This window comes from Nicotiana sylvestris, chromosome 10 (genome assembly GCF_000393655.2).
Source record: "Nicotiana sylvestris chromosome 10, ASM39365v2, whole genome shotgun sequence".
Classification (NCBI taxonomy): domain Eukaryota; kingdom Viridiplantae; phylum Streptophyta; class Magnoliopsida; order Solanales; family Solanaceae; genus Nicotiana; species Nicotiana sylvestris.
In genome coordinates this window covers 86,635,072-86,651,465 of record NC_091066.1, presented here as the reverse complement: position 1 = coordinate 86,651,465, position 16,394 = coordinate 86,635,072, and positions in this window count along the sequence as shown.

Sequence of the window (16,394 nt, the reverse complement as noted above, 5' to 3'; positions counted from 1 at the left end):
ATCTGATTTTTACATGTTTGAGCCTAATGTGTTAAATGCTGCTTTTACCGCTTTGATATTTTTGGACTGTATATAAACTGTGCCGAAACCCATATCCTTTCTGAGTCTTCTGAATCATGAAGAAGGGTGTACTTCGTACGACTTCTTTTCTGTATAGTGTCAAATCCCAATTTAGAACGAGGTTCGGACAAGTTGCTAAGCCGGTGAAGCTTCTGTATTCCCGGTACGCTGCCCCCCCTCGGCTCGAGCTGTCCGCTCGGGTAAGCCAGGTCTAGAACAAACACCCAGGTCTGAACCTAGTATAACAAAGCCACATGCCGGATCCCTAGTAGGAACGTTTATTTGCATCATGTGCATTTGACTTAGGGGACTCAACACAGGGGTTGGGTCCGTCTAGGACAAGCAACCTGAAAATAATAGACAATCTTTCGGCATCCTATGTGCTACATGTTGTATTTAGTCAAGGGCGTATGGGTCATTGGGTCATTTCCAGCATGATGTTATTTTAATCAAAGCATGGGGAACATTTGTGGAATCCAAGAAGCCTTGGAATTCCCTATGTCCCCCACGCTTGCTTTTTGGGAAAACACATGGGGAACATTTGTGGAATCCAAGAAGTCTTGGAATTCCCATATGTCCCCCACGCTTCATATGTTGGGAAAAGCGCATGGGGAGCATTTGCGGAATCCAAGAAGTCTTGGAAATCGTTATGTCTCCCATGCCACATTTTTGAAAGAAATAATAAATAAAAAAAAAAATTACAAATAAAACAAAGCATGAAAATTCAAAAAGATTTTGTATGTTTTCATTATTTTCCACAGATTAAAAATAAATCGTGAAAAAGAGGAGAAAATAACAGCATAGAAGTCCGAGTAGAGTCGAAACTCTGCCGAAATTTTAAAAATGAAAAAATGTCTTGTTAGTTTGTTATATTAAAAGCAAAGGAAAAATAAAAAAAAATCACCATTGTTCTGTCTGTTTTTTAAAAAATATTAAAGAAAATTGTTTGTTTTGCCATTAAATGAAAATGAAAAAGAGTTTGTTTTTTTCAAAAAAAAAAAAATATTTTATTTTATTTTATTTTGTTTGTCTATGAAAATGCCAGAAATAAAAATAAAAAGAGTTTTATTATTTGTTCCAAAAATAAGTATATATATAATCCAAAAAAAATTCAAAAGAAAGTTCAAAATTCGAAAAAGGATAAAATAGATAAATAAAAATCCGAAAATATTTTGATTCTTCTTTAGAAAATTCAGAAAAAAAAAAATATTTTGAGAAGCATTTCTTTTATTAAAAGCAAAATTCCGAAAAATATTTTCTTCTTCTTCTTTAGAATAAAGAAAAAAAGAGAGCAAATGAAAATTCAAAATATATCTTAGAAGTGTTTCTTGTAAAGAGAAAATCAATCAAAAAATGCTTCCTTTCTTCTTTTAAAGTAGTTCATTGGCCCGAACTACGCGGGTTTGATTCTCACCGGATGTGAGATACGTAGGCAACCCTCATCGGGTCCAACCCCCCTTTTGCAAAAGAGCCAAAAAACAAAAAAATAATAATAATTAAAAAAAAAAACATTTCAAAAATTCAATTTTGTCATAAAGAAGTGAGGTGACGCTGTTTTATCAAGACATAGCCGAATGTTCCCGAAAGGGACGCCGGAAGGCTGACTTTGCATAAACAACCACCTTTGGGTCACTCTTTAAGACTTGGTCCAGTTGACCCCCACATCCTAAAAATCTTCGTCCCCGAGACGTTGAAAGGCCGTGTTTGCAATATTGACTTTTCGAATTTGAAAAACGATGAAAAAAAGTTATAAATAAGTCAGGTGATGTTGTTTTGTCATAAATAGCCGAATGTTCCCGAAAGGGACGCCGGAAGGCTGACTTTGCGTAAACAGCCACCTTTGGGTCATTCTGAGATATGGACCCACACAGCCTTAAAAATCTTCGTCCCCGAGGCGCTGAAGGGCCGTGTTTGCAACACCAGGTTCTTATTGAAATTTGAAAAGAAAAAAAAACAAAGAGTCGGCGGTCAGGTGAATACCGTTTGAATTTTGTCATAATGAGCCGAGCCAGCTTCGGCCGCGTCTTAAACCGTTCTTGCCGAAATAGCCTTAGAGAATCTTTCAGTTGTCGAAAGGTTATTTTCGTAAAAGAATGGACAAGCTTGTAAAGTGTCAAAATAATCCTCCCCAGCCTCAAAATTCATGTGAAGTTTGCCAGGGGCCACATTTGCAAAAATGACCGTTTGGTTTCATTTGTCAAACGGAGAAAGGGAGCTGACCTTTTGTTTTGAGTTTATAATATTTTAGAGTATGCGGGTTATTTGATTTTCGAGACCGTTTGTTGTCTTTTGTCAAAATCTGTTAGTATTGTTAGTGTTTAAACTTTTGTAATCAAGTTTGTTTTATTATGAAATTGAAAATTCAAAAAAAAATGTTTTATTATTATTTATCGTTTATTTGTCCGAACTACGCAAGGTCTGATTCATGCGGGGACATGATACGTAGGCAATCTCCATAAGATTCGACCACAACAAGAAATGAAAAAGAGAATGAAAAAAGAAGGAAAAAGCGAAAGAAAAATTTTTGAAAAAAAGAAAGAAAAACATCGAAAAAAAGGAAAAAATAAACAAAGGTAAATAAATAAATAAATAAATATATATATATGTATATTGATAATAATAAGGACCGACTGAGTCCATTCTAACATATTTGGTTTTGAATTGTGAAGAAAATTGAGGTGGTTGGTTTGTGCCTCAAAGAAAAATGACAACTAACGTCGAAGCTGTTACAAGTGCTCCAGAGACTCAGAGTGGGAAGGTTCCTCGTCATGAGTCACAATTTGCGACACAACAAGAGCAGTACCACTCTCCTGAGTACCACTCGTACTCGTTTGATCTTGCTGCAAAAACTGAGAAGCCTGCCCGAAAGATGGTACAGGAAGAAATGACCCAAAGAGTGAAAAGCTTAGAACAATGGTTGGAAAACATGCAAGGGTTGGCAGGCCAAAAGAGTGTTGCCTTCAAAGATCTATGTATGTTCCCCGATGTCCACTTGCCGCCTGGTTTCAAGACTCCAAAATTTGAAAAGTACGATGGACATGGAGATCCCATAGCCCACCTGAAAAGGTATTGCAATCAACTGAGAGGGGCAGGAAGAAATGAAAAATTGTTGATGGCTTATTTTGTGGAAAGCCTTACGGGAGTAGCCTCCGAATGGTTTATGGATCAAGACACGTCTCGCTGGTATGTCTGGGATGACATGGCACAGGCCTTTGTCAGACAGTTCCAATACAACATCGACATTCCCCCAGACCGCATTTCCCTTTCAAACCTGAAGAAGAAACCAAGTGAAAGTTTCAGGGAATATGCCATAAAATGGAGAGAGCAAGCAGCTCGAGTTAAGCCACCCATGGATGACCACGAGCTAATTACTGTCTTCCTTCAAGCGCAAGAGCCAGATTACTTTCAAAACATGGTGTCCGCAGTTGGCAAAACCTTCTCGGAAGCAATCAAAATTGGAGAAATGGTAGAGAATGGTCTTAAGACAGGCAAAATTATAAGTCAAGCTGTTCTTAAGGCCGCAACTCAGGCTGTCCGGGTTGAGTCAGATAATCTTAGCGGCACAAATGAGGAGATTGAAGAAATCATGATGACATCAGGGTCTAGAAGAGGTCCCAGGAGAACATCTCGAGGGTATGAGCAGCCTCCTCAAATTTTCTATGGCTCCCCTGAGCAGTATTATCCACCTCAGGACGCTCAATACTCTGTCGCTCCACCTCAGTATGTTGTCCAGCCACCAAAACACCCCAGGAGGCGAGCACAAGCATCACAAAATCTCCAGAAGTCTCCACAAAATTTTCAGGTGCCCTATAACCCACAACCAAGCCAGTGGTATAAAGGGGAACAAAGGTTGAAAGATAATTTTACACCAATAGGAGAGTCCTATGAAAGCTTATTTGAGAAATTAAAGAATCATGACATGATTGCACCTATTCCTCCAAATCGTGTGGACCCACGTGCAAGAAGCTTTGACCCTTCTAAAAGGTGTGAATACCATTCCAATGTCCAGGGGCACAATGTTGAAAGCTGTCGGGATTTGAAAAGAGAAATAGAAAGAATGATCCAAGAAGGGCGGATTGTGATTAATAACAGTGACATGGAGCACTCGAACCCTATCGAGAACTTGTTGACAGAGGGCGACGATGTTGAAGCGGGTAATGGTCTTGGCAGTATTGATGCAAAGCTCAGTGGCTAAGATGCCAATTTTTTTGGGAGGACGCTTCGTTCCTTGGTCAGCAAGAGAGAAGCTTGTGGTGGCTTATTTTGTTGTCATTTCTGTTGTCCGGATTATTAAGGTTGTAATTTGGTTTTTGTCCTGTGTCAAACCTTTTTATCTTTCCATTTTGTCATAGCAGTTTGTTTAAATTTTGTCCAGTTTGTGTTAGGATTTTATTCTGGTTATTGTGTTTGTTTTATTATTCAAACCATTTCGCCGGTAGTCTAATACAAAGCCGGTCTTTTGTTAGTTCCAGTCGTCTTTTTGTTTAGACCTTTTATCATTTCGTTCAATGCCGATTCTAGGGACATGACATGCGCACCCAGTTTAGGCCTAATCTTAAAAGTTAATCATAAAACCCTGGAAAGGCGATTCAGACCATTTAAAGGAAATAAGGACGGTTGAGATTATTCAGAGCTCGAGTCATATGGAACTGGGGCAAGTTAAACACAAAGAAAACCGTTAAAAGCAAGATTTGCCAAATTGGCATGAGGGTCGTTCATGATAATGAGAGTGTCGCCCAACGGTGCTTTAGAAGTGACAAATGAACAAACATATGTTGAACATAATTGTCAAGTCCAGCACCATCGGAAGAGACTATAAATCTATTGTTTAATTGTGTTGTTTGTACTTGGCATGTTTTGAAGACTGGAATGACGAAGGCATTTTGTTCTGCTACCCAAACACTTTATCCTTCGTTAACCCCTTTTGAGCCTTATTTATTTTTCTTTCATACCCCTCGTTCAGAATTAGTAGCAACGAATAGAATACGCAAGCGCGGCAGGTAAACAAAAGAAAAAAAAAGAGAAAGAAAGAAAACAACAAAACGAAAAAAGAGAAAAAAAAGAGAAAAAGAAAAGAAAAGAAATTGATAACAAAGAAAAAAAAGAAAATCAAATGAAAAGAGGAATTGGGAACTACGTTTGACCTGATTCCTCAAAGAGGATACGTAGGCGCTTCACGGCTCGGTCATAGTTTTGAAAAAATGAAAAAAAACCCAATCAAAATATCCCCAAGCAAGAAACTGGGGCAAAAGTTGCGTTTGTTGTAAATAAATCTAATTCCGAAGGTTGTAATTAATAACCCAAAATCGATTCATTTTTGAGCCTTTAATACCCTTTCTTTCTAGCCCTATCCAAAACCCACATTACGGTCCAAAGAAAGACCTTCCGACCAGTCTTCAAAAGATGCCAAGTCAGACAAATAAGATTCTTACCGGCGAACATAACATTCTGTTTCCACAACAGAAAGGACTCTAATCTCCAACAAAAAGAGTCATGCCGGCAACACTCCAAATTCCCAGCTGGAAAGTGATACAAATGAGAGAGTCTTATTGGTGAAAACCTTCACAGGCACCATAAGGCGATAAAAGCTGAGAGAAAACCAAAATGAGAGAGGCTTGATAGTGAAAACCCTTCGGGCACTACAAGTCGAATAAGAGTGAGAATCGGATGGGGAATCGCCAATTGAAGATCTTGAAAGAGGATTGACGGTAAAGGATAGGCCCCATATGCATGTCATGGCCATTAGAGTCGGCATCTGCATTTGATAGGGTTTTTATTTATAGTTTCTTTTGTTAAAGAGTCATGTTTTTTTTCCCTTTGTCTTTTTATTCTGTTCCCTTTTATCTTTCTCCTTTCATAGAAAAATCCCCAATAGAGTCTGTCCGGTCAGAACAAGTATGAAATGACTTCAAATAGGCCATCAGCTTTCCAAAATGAGATCTGACTAGTACATCCAAGTGGTATAGTCAGCAGGGAACAAACGCGAGGCCAGTGTCAAAAAAGATATCCCCAGCAAAGGGAATTGACAAAAGGATTGACAAGCGTTAAGAGGGATATCCTTGCCAAAACCAAGGTTATAAACCTCAAAGACAAGGCCCGTGAACAAAGCAAGGAGAGCAGTGAGCACGATTCGGCGAAATCAATGCTAGACTAAAAGGGCGGGGAAATGCCAGTTTCCAAGCTATGCCACAAAAGAAGAGGGATATCCCCAGCAGGAAGGGATTATCCCCAGCACATAATATCATCCCCAACAAGTTGTGGAACACAAAGCAAGGAGGGAGAAAGGGAAAACCATCCCAGCAGGAGTATCACAACCAACCACCATGTTTTAAACTAACAATTTTGTTTGATTTGAAACAGGTAAGGGAAATGGCATTGAGGCAGAAACGCATGCCACAAGGGATATTATCAAACTGGGGCAGAAAATTTTCCTTCCATTTAGAAAATTTTCTGGAAGTCAGGTACCCCCAGCTGATAACATTTTACCCCCAACAGGTAAGTAAATAATTCCTCAACAGTGTTATCCCTAACAGTTGCGAGGGGTCCAACACAAGGTTGGAAAGTCGGTAGCCTCAGCGGTTAGACTTCAAAGGAGGAAGCTAATAATAATAATAATAAATAAATAAATAAATAAACAAATAAATAAAAGAATAATAAAAATAAAATGGGGAAGGTAGAAAGGGAAATCCATCCCAATCCCCAGCAAGTATTCGGGTCTTAAGGATATTTTTGGGTTCATCCGCCCTCGAATAGGATATTTTGGGTTCATCCGCCCTCAAATAGGATATGTTGGGTTCATCCGCCCTCAAATAGGATATGTTGGGTTCATCCTCCCTCAAATAGGATATGTTGGGTTCATCCGCCCTCAAATAGGATATGTTGGGTTCATCCGCCCTCAAATAGGATATGTTGGGTTCATCCGCCCTCAAATAGGATATGTTGGGTTCATCCGCCCTCAAATAGGATATGTTTGGGTTCATCCGCCCTCAAATAGGATATGTCGGGTTCATCCGCCCTCAAATAGGATCTGTTGGGTTCATCCGCCCTCGAATAGGATATGTCGGGTTAATCCGCCCTCAAATAGGATCTGTTGGGTTCATCCGCCCTCAAATAGGATATGTTGGGTTCATCCGCCCTCAAATAGGATATGTTGGGTTCATCCGCCCTCAAATAGGATCTGTTGGGTTCATCCGCCCTCAAATAGGATCTGTTGGGTTCATCCGCCCTCAAATAGGATCTGTCGGGTTCATCCGCCCTCAAATAGGATATTTTGGGTTCATCCGCCCTCGAATAGGATTTTATTTTCAAAGTTATTGTTAAAGACAGGCGCCCACCTGAATAACGAGAGGAATACATTTCAGTCTTTAAATTTCTTGACAGGCGCCCACCTGAATAACGAGAGGAATACTTTTGTCTGTGCATTTCATATTTTAGGCGCCCACCTATATAACAAGGGAATACATTTTGTGTCTTTACCCATAGGAGATGCATTTCCTCCTAAGTTTTAGTTTTACCCATAGGAGATGCATTTCCTCCTAGGTTTGTTTAGTTTCACCCATAGGAGATGCATTTCCTCCTAAGTTTGAGTTTTACCCATAGGAGACGCATTTCCTCCTAAGTTTAAGTGTTACCCATAGGAGACGCATTTCCTCCTAAGTTTAAGTTTTACCCATAGGAGACGCATTTCCTCCTAAGTTTAAGTTTTACCCCCTAGGAGACGCATTTCCTCCTAAGTTCATTTTAGTTTCACCCGTAGGAGATGCATTTCCTCCTAAGTGGTTGTTAAAAAAAAAAAAAATCAACAACAACAAAAACAAAAAATGACCTAGTCTGATGAACCTTCTCCTAGGATCAAAATCTTAGTCCGATGAATTTTTCTCCTAAGATAGAGACCTAGTCTGATGAACCTTCTCCTAGGATCAAAATCTCAGTCTGATGAATCTTTCTCCTGAGATACCAAAAAACAAAAAATCTTAGTCTGATGAATCTTTCTCCTAAGATACCAAAAAGAAAAGACCTAGTCTGATGAACCTTCTCCTAGGATCAAAATCTTAGTCCGATGAATTTTTCTCCTAAGATAGAGACCTAGTCTGATGAACCTTCTCCTAGGATCAAAATCTCAGTCTGATGAATCTTTCTCCTGAGATACCAAAAAGAAAAAAACCTAGTCTGATGAACCTTCTCCTAGGATCAAAATCTTAGTCTGACGAATTTTTCTCCTAAGATAGAGACCTAGTCTGACGAACCTTCTCCTAGGATCCAAATCTTAGTCTGATGAATCTTTCTCCTAAGATACCAAAAAGAAAAGACCTAGTCTGATGAACCTTCTCCTAGGATCAAAATCTTAGTCCGATGAATTTTTCTCCTAAGATAGAGACCTAGTCTGATGAACCTTCTCCTAGGATCAAAATCTCAGTCTGATGAATCTTTCTCCTGAGATACCAAAAAAACAAAAAATCTTAGTCTGATGAATCTTTCTCCTAAGATACCAAAAAGAAAAGACCTAGTCTGATGAACCTTCTCCTAGGATCAAAATCTTAGTCCGATGAATTTTTCTCCTAAGATAGAGACCTAGTCTGATGAACCTTCTCCTAGGATCAAAATCTCAGTCTGATGAATTTTTCTCCTAAGATAGAGACCTAGTCTGATGAACTTTCTCCTAGGATCAAAATCTCAGTCTGATGAATCTTTCTTCTGAGATACCAAAAAGAAAAAAAACCTAGTCTGATGAACCTTCTCCTAGGATCAAAATCTTAGTCTGACGAATTTTTCTCCTAAGATAGAGACCTAGTCTGACGAACCTTCTCCTAGGATCCAAATCTTAGTCTGATGAATCTTTCTCCTAAGATAACCAAAAAACAAAAAATGACCTAGTCTGATGAACCTTCTCCTAGGATCAAAATCTTAGTCTTGAAAAAAAAAGTCATTTTCCTAAATCGAGGCGCCCACCTGTATAACGAGAGGCATACATTTCAGTCTTTTTCATTACAAGTGTTGAAGTTGGGAGCCCGCCCATAGAACAGAGGAATACATTTCAGTCCTTACATTTCAAGCATTGAAGTTAGGCGCCCACCTGTATAACAAGGGAATACATCCTAATCTAGTGTTTAGTTCACTCTCAGCACTGCATCAGTAGTATCAGTGGGCTACGATTTTGCTAACGACTCACAAACCTTCCCAGTACAAACTGGGTTAGGAAATTTTGTTTGTTTTGTTTGTTTTGATTGTCAGGGGCCTGCCTGTAGAGCAGAAGATTGTTATATGTCAAAGATTGAAGAAGTTAGGGGTCCGCCTGTAGAACAGCGGGATCGTTCAAAGTCAAGCCGTAACCCATTGGAAGGCAGAAGGCTGCAACAAAAATCCCTAGCACTCAATCCAAGATAGAAGCGACAAGAATCTCGCCCCAAGAATGCGAGTCAACAGTCTGAGAGGGTCAACAAAAGCTAGTCACAAAAACAAAAAGAAAAAAGAAGAAAAAGAAAAAAGAGAAAAATGAATGAATCCGAAGCACGGATGAGGAGAACAAATGTGATCTGCTCAAGAACTAGCGCCTACAACTGGCAAGTGTCAAGGTTCAGATCCAAAGTCTGTATGAAGCACCATTCAAGACTCAAGACCAAGTTTCAGAAGACTTAAGAGATAGGAATCCTTGTAACTAGTAGCTGATAGGCTTAGTTAGTCTTTTTCAGTTTTCATTTTTGTTGTAATGACAGGACCGCGGACCGGAACCTCAACGGAACGGCACCTCGATCGGCTCTTCACCTCGGTACACTTCACTATCTCTCTCATCCCGAACTACACGTGGCCTGATTCCTGTATAACCAAGGATATGTAGGCAGCTCAGATACCAGGGCTCGGTCACATTCCCTCCCTTTCCTTAAGTGTAGTCCGTCCAAGTAATGGTCGGGTCAAAAACACGGCTAGTCGTTCTTTGTCGGAAAACTCTTCGTGTTTCCAGTCAAAGAGGGGCAGCTGTAAGCACGTGATTTTTGACCCTCCCCGAGAATTTTCACATTTTTAGTGTGCATATGTGAAATTGGGTCTAGTATAGCTATTTTAACTATTTTTACTTTATTTCATTGCAAAAAAAAAAATTACAAAAAAAGTATATATATAAATTTTAGTTTATGTATCCCTCATAAACTCGAAAAAATCAAAAATTGCACTTTATTTTGGTACTTTATATAAATTCGAAAATTAACAAAAAATATATATATAATTCTATTAATGTTTTGAAGTCATTTTAATATAAAAAATATTATTTCATATTTTTGTCTTTATTAAAAAAAACGAAAATTACAAAAAAATAGTTTTATTAATATGTTATAGTTATTTTAACTTTGAAAAATACAAAAAAATATTACTTCATATTTATCTTAATATTTACGAAAATTACAAAAAAATGGTTTTATTAATATTTTTGTAGCTATTTTAAAATCTTGAAAAATATTTAAAAATATATAGTTTTGTTTAAATACTAGTCTTATTTTTGGTAGTTATTTTGCTTACATAGGACTAGTTAAGCAACGTGTTCCTATTTCTCGGGTCCGGGCAAAAGAATAATATTCGGGTTCAAACTACCCGGTTTTAGGCCTAATTTTCGGACCTAGCCCATAATAAACCGTGTCCAGGACACGTGGGGAACCCCACCACGCATGGGGGACATATGCCTCGAACCCCACCACGCGTGGGGCTCATTTTTTATGGGCATTGTATTACAAATACACGGACAAAACATGAAAGGAAGGAGGGACTTTTGAAAATTTGGAGATATACTACTGTTCATGCTTCTTCTTCAAGAAGAAGAAGAAGCAAATACCAAGCTGAGTCCCCGTCAACCTGCTGCCCCCTGCGCCCCCCCGGGCGCGGAAAAAGGAGGTGTGACAGTGGTGATACTATAGTGGGAGGTTTGGAGAGATCAAGGAGGCCAGAGCTATGGGAAGAAGAATTTGTCAATGCCAATGCCTTTGCAAAATTTAAAGAATGGTGGTCGCAAAGGTCGCTCATTCTTGAGCGTCCATTCTTGATGAAAGATTTGAACAAGCACAACCCCGATGTCGTCGATGTCGTTAGGCAATTCCAGGAGTGCAAAGGATGGAAATGGTTCACCCACAGCATTCTAGATGCAAATTAGCACTTGGTCAAAGAATTCTACGCCAACGTTGCTCACATCAAAAAGGGTGCCAAGGTGACAAAAGTCCAAAATCTGAAAATCCGTTTTGACTCATGTGCACTGAACTCATATGTAGGCTTTGAAGAAGTAGAAGTAGTGCAATACTTGGAAAAGCTAGTTATGGGCAATGTAGCTCGTCCTTGGCTAGCTGAGATTCTAGTAATCCGAGGGTCAACACCTCTGTGGCTCACAGCAAGGGTTCCAATAGTTCGAGCCACCCTAAACTTTGAAGCAAAAGGGTGGCAGACATTTATGTGCAACCGCATTGATCTGTGCCTCAATGAGAACATCCTCCCACTTCTCCGTGCAGTTTTGGTGGCATCCATTATGGCTGGGTATCCGATTAATATTGGTGCCATCATGTCCACCAACATCTCTTTAGATGTCTAGAAAGGTGAAAGATTATATCCGTACTCGAACTTCCTCACTGAATATTTCAAGGATCAAAGGGTGGAGCCGAGGCATTATGACACCAAGGTAAATGCCAAGAAGACTTTCTTATAGTACCACCTCCAGGGAGCTGACAACCCGAAGTTCAAGGGTAAAGCTACTACCTTCGTTATCCAGTATGAGGAGCTAGTGGTAGTGGTTACTGATTCAGCTGTCGAGTCTTCCACAGTAGCTGGTCCTTCCACCGGGACAGCAGCCATGCCACCTTCATCTTCCAGACCACCTGTTTCTGCCAGACTATCAGTTCCATTATCAGTGTCGGCGTCATCTACTTATACTCAGACTGTGCTGCGAGTCTCCCAGACACTGGCCAGTCTCAACAACTGGATGCAGGCAACTACTACAAAGCTGACTGACATATCCAGTGTTGTTACAGTACAGTCCTCAGCCCCAGCAGCCCTAGTAGAGCCACAGGTACCTCCGTCAGTGGAGGAATCATTGAAGAAGAATTTGGACAACCAGAAGACCATTATGGACACTCAAGAGACGCATGGGAAGATCATTAAGGATTTAGGAAAACAGGTCAAGAAGATGCGGAAGTCTCAAGCATCAAATAAGTCGCTGGAGAAGCTGAGAAAAGAGATTGAAAATATTACATTTGCCGGAGATTTACCATTGGACCTACTTATGGAGTCAGCAGCACCAGCAGCACTAAAGGCAGCAATCGGCCAATCTGAGGAGCCAGTTGCGACTGCCCACACCGTTGAGGAGATAATCCAGGTGCTCAGCAACGCTGTTGTCCCTCAGCCAAGTGATGATGAGATACATCTAGAGACCGAGGGTGCTGAGGATCCCATGCAGACTGAGACAACATAGGGAGTTCTCTTAACTCTCTACCCTTCCCTATTCTTATTTTTGTTAAGCATTGGGGACAATGCTTATTTTTATTTGGGGTGGTCTATTTTGATTGATTGACCTTGACATCTGGATTTTGCATGTAATAACTCTTATACTATTTTTCTTTTATCTTTATTTTCTCTTTGGTATGTATATATTCTTCCCTCTCATTTGATGTATATAATCATTCCCCTATGTACATATTCATTTCCTTTTGGTTTGTATATTAATTTATCTTGTTTTCCGCAGTTTATTTCATAGCTTCTTTAGTTTGTCTTTCCTTAGTAGTATAACTTCTTATTTGCCTTAGTAGATTCTTTTTAATTTTTTAGTTTTTTTTGTTGAGTGAACAATAAGCCTTTGGTTTTCTTAATGCCATGGTTCTTTCCAAAGGTGGATTTTATGTGAACCAGATGGCTCTTCCCAACGATAGATGGCGTGACAACCTTCTTAAGGGATTGAGTCCGTTTTCTTGTATGTTTTGGCAAATATAGTAGTAATGAATAAACGGGGTCTCAAGCATGCTTCACTTGGTACCAACACATTTACCTATGATTGTATGATTAAAAACAAGTTGTTGGCAGAAAATAGCTCTAGTTGTGACCCTTTTACTCTTGTGTTGACTTAAATAGTCATTGAGTGGTTCAGTCGAGCCATTTGTGATTCTCAATCTAACTAGGGTTTATGTGGGCCCTCGACTCTGTTCTCTTTAGCAATCCAATAGCATGAGAGGTGAGGTATTGGATTGCAAGTCCAAGCACCCGTGCTTATAGTCTAGAACATGCCCTGAAGTTTTTTCTAGGCAAAATTCTAAGTGTAGCTTGGCTTGAGAAATGATTGTAGGCTCTCCTTGATCCAATTTGAAATTTGAAATCTTCCATAGCCTACCAATGTGATGTTCCTAGTCAACCATTTTGAGTCGAAGTCCTTTTTCTTTCAATAACCATATTACAAGCCTTTATCCGTTTTGTAATGACCCTCTCTTGGCACCCGGTCTTTCCTTAGCATTCTTGAGAAACAATTGACAAAAACATAAGTTTGGGGGAGAGGCTAGGAGTTTGAAACTGATAAAAGGTACAAAGAAGAGAAAGAAATGAAGAAAAGGGAAGGCAAAGAAAAGAAAGAAGGAACAAAAAGAAAAATTCCAAAAAGAAAGTGAATAAGGTAGTAAGTTGAAGGAATTCAAAGAAAATATTGATGAAAGGCGTGGAGTAAATAGAAAAGGAAAAAAATGAATGTCATGATCAAGAAAGAGTGACGTTACGCCCCTCTAGTTCCTCCGAGGAAGAAGAAAATGACTCAAAGAGTCGAGAAAGTATGAGCCGAAAAGAGAAAATGGAGTGCTTAAGGAAAGATGAAACCATTATATTCCAACAAGTCCTACCTTGGTCAAAAGCCTTCATTACATCCCCCAAAAGTCCTACATGATTTAAAATTGAGAGCTTACATTAGTGGTGATTTACATAAGGGGCAAGCTTATGGTACTTAAACCCAGACTTGTGAAGTTCTTTTGAGAGAGATGAGCGAACTTTTCACAATCCTTGTTCCGGGTATTACATTCTAAAGTGAGATTTCGTAATGGAGAGAAGAGGAGGAGGAGTTTAGGATCCACAATGACCTACATGAAAGAGCGAGCTTCCTTGATGAATAGAGTCAACTCTTGATACTTTAGTGTCACATTAGAATTATTGTACTCAAAAAGTCAAATCATTGCGTTGTTGATAATTCATATGTGTTGTGGGTAATTGTTAGTCTTAATTGATGTGTGATTGATTCACCTTAGGCCAGCTGAAATATCCCTTTTCCTAGTGGAGGTGGGAATTGCCTTAATTGCTTGAGGACAAGCAAAAGTTTAAGTTTGGGGGAGTTGATAAGTAGGGATTTTGACTGCTTATTTGCTCTCTTTTACTTGCGTTTTAGCTTAAAAATGCGTAAAGGTATTCCCAAAAATTAATAAAATGTGCTTGCGGTCAGGAATATTGGGAAACGAGCCAAAAAAGTCAAAATCAACTCATAAAGGAGTCAAAAGTAAACAAGAACCAAAATAGAGGCAAAAGGGCTACATAAGAGATTCAAAGAGTTAGTTTTTGGGCCAACTGAAGGCATGCAGACCACACCATAATTGTGCGGCCACAGAAGTACAAGTGCGGCCACACTCAAAATTATGTGGTCCGCAGAAGACAGAGATCAGAGAGATGAGAATTCTAGAGTCAAGCTAGAATGCGGACCGTACTATTTTTGTGCGGGCCGCACAATCAAAAGTGTGGTCGCACAAATTTTTATGCGGACCGCAGAAGTCTCAAAGTGCCAAGCCCAAGTTCCAGAATGCGGACAGCACTATAATTGTGCGGTCGTAGAAGCTCAGTGTGTGGACCGCACACATAATTATGCAGTCGCCCAATCTTCGTAGGGGCATTTTTGTTAGATATTTTCAGCTTAGTATAAATAGAATTTTTAGTCATTTTTAGGTTAAGTTTTATTTTGAGAGAGCATCTGAGCCATTTTCTTTACTGTTTTAGAGTAATTTTGTACTAGATTAACTTCTAAACATTAGATTTCCTTTCTCTAATCAATTATTATGCATTCTATCTTAATTTCTTCTTATTTCTTCATTTTTGATGAGTAGCTAAACTTCTAACTAGGGTTGTGGCCCAACCCTAGTGTGGGTACATAATGAGTATTTGGTTTAGGGCTTGTTTGTAATTGAGTTAGTGATATTTAGCCTTGTTCATGCTTGTATTCAAGAATTAATGATTGCAAACATTGATTCATGCCTATTTGACTTAGTCTCTACTTGAGAAAGGGTAACGGATGCGAAAGTGTTATATTCCTGTCTCTAGAAATTCTAGAGAGAAGTAGGAGGTTCTCTTTCTGAACTAACCCATTGTATATAATATTTCTATCTATTCTTGATGGCTTCTAAGGTTTTGGTTTGATGTACGTTTGAGGTGTTTGTAGTTGTACTAATTTAGATTTTTAGAGGTATATTGTCCTTTGACTTGAGTGGGCTATTTTCACTAATAGTTTATGTTGGGACATCTTCTTGGGTGGTGGAATAATCCAGATCCATGTTGTTGCTGCCTGTTTCTGATTTGATCTTATCATCTAGAAGGTTTTTTGTTTGCTCTTTGTTCCTAGGGCTTACAGAGGGATGTCCATTGGGCGCAGGAGTTTTGGTGGCCTCTTCCGTGTCTTTTGCAGATCTGGGCTCTTGGTTATTGAATTTAGGTATTAAATGCTTAGCAGAATGAAATACATCTGATGGGCTTGGGTCATTGACCAAAGTTTTATTAGCAAACTTTTGGTTTTGGTGTCCTAGGTTTAATTGATTAATTGTGCCGTTATTGGAGGCTGCATTAAATACCTCACCATGCTTCTTTGTAGTCTCTTCACTGGTCAACACACTACCCGATGTGTTAAGGGAGTTTCCATATAGTTGGATATTTCAATATTTTTTCGTCTAAACTCTTGTTTCTGGGGTTGCCCTAGTTTTGCCTCTAGTGATCCTAAGTTACTTTCCATCGATGCTTTGCCGCTGGATCTAGTTTCTTGTCTTGGTTGTCTTTGTGGCGTCTTGTGGTTTCGCCTTGTATGTTCTTGTATTTTTTTTTTATCTTTTCTAGTGTGTAACTATAGTTCATTGGCCTATTTCCTTAGTTAAGGTTTCTAGTTCTTGAGTTTTTTCTTTGTTTGTTGGGTTCTTGGCCTCTATAGGTGTTCTTATGTTAGGGCAATTCTTTTGTGTGTGTCCAAGCCTTCCGCATGATTCACACAGTAGGTTAAAGCCCTCGTAAGCTATTTTTGGTAGTGATTTCCGATGATGATGTATGTTTTGAGGGATTTTTCTATGGGTGCTAGATTGCAAATCCTTGCA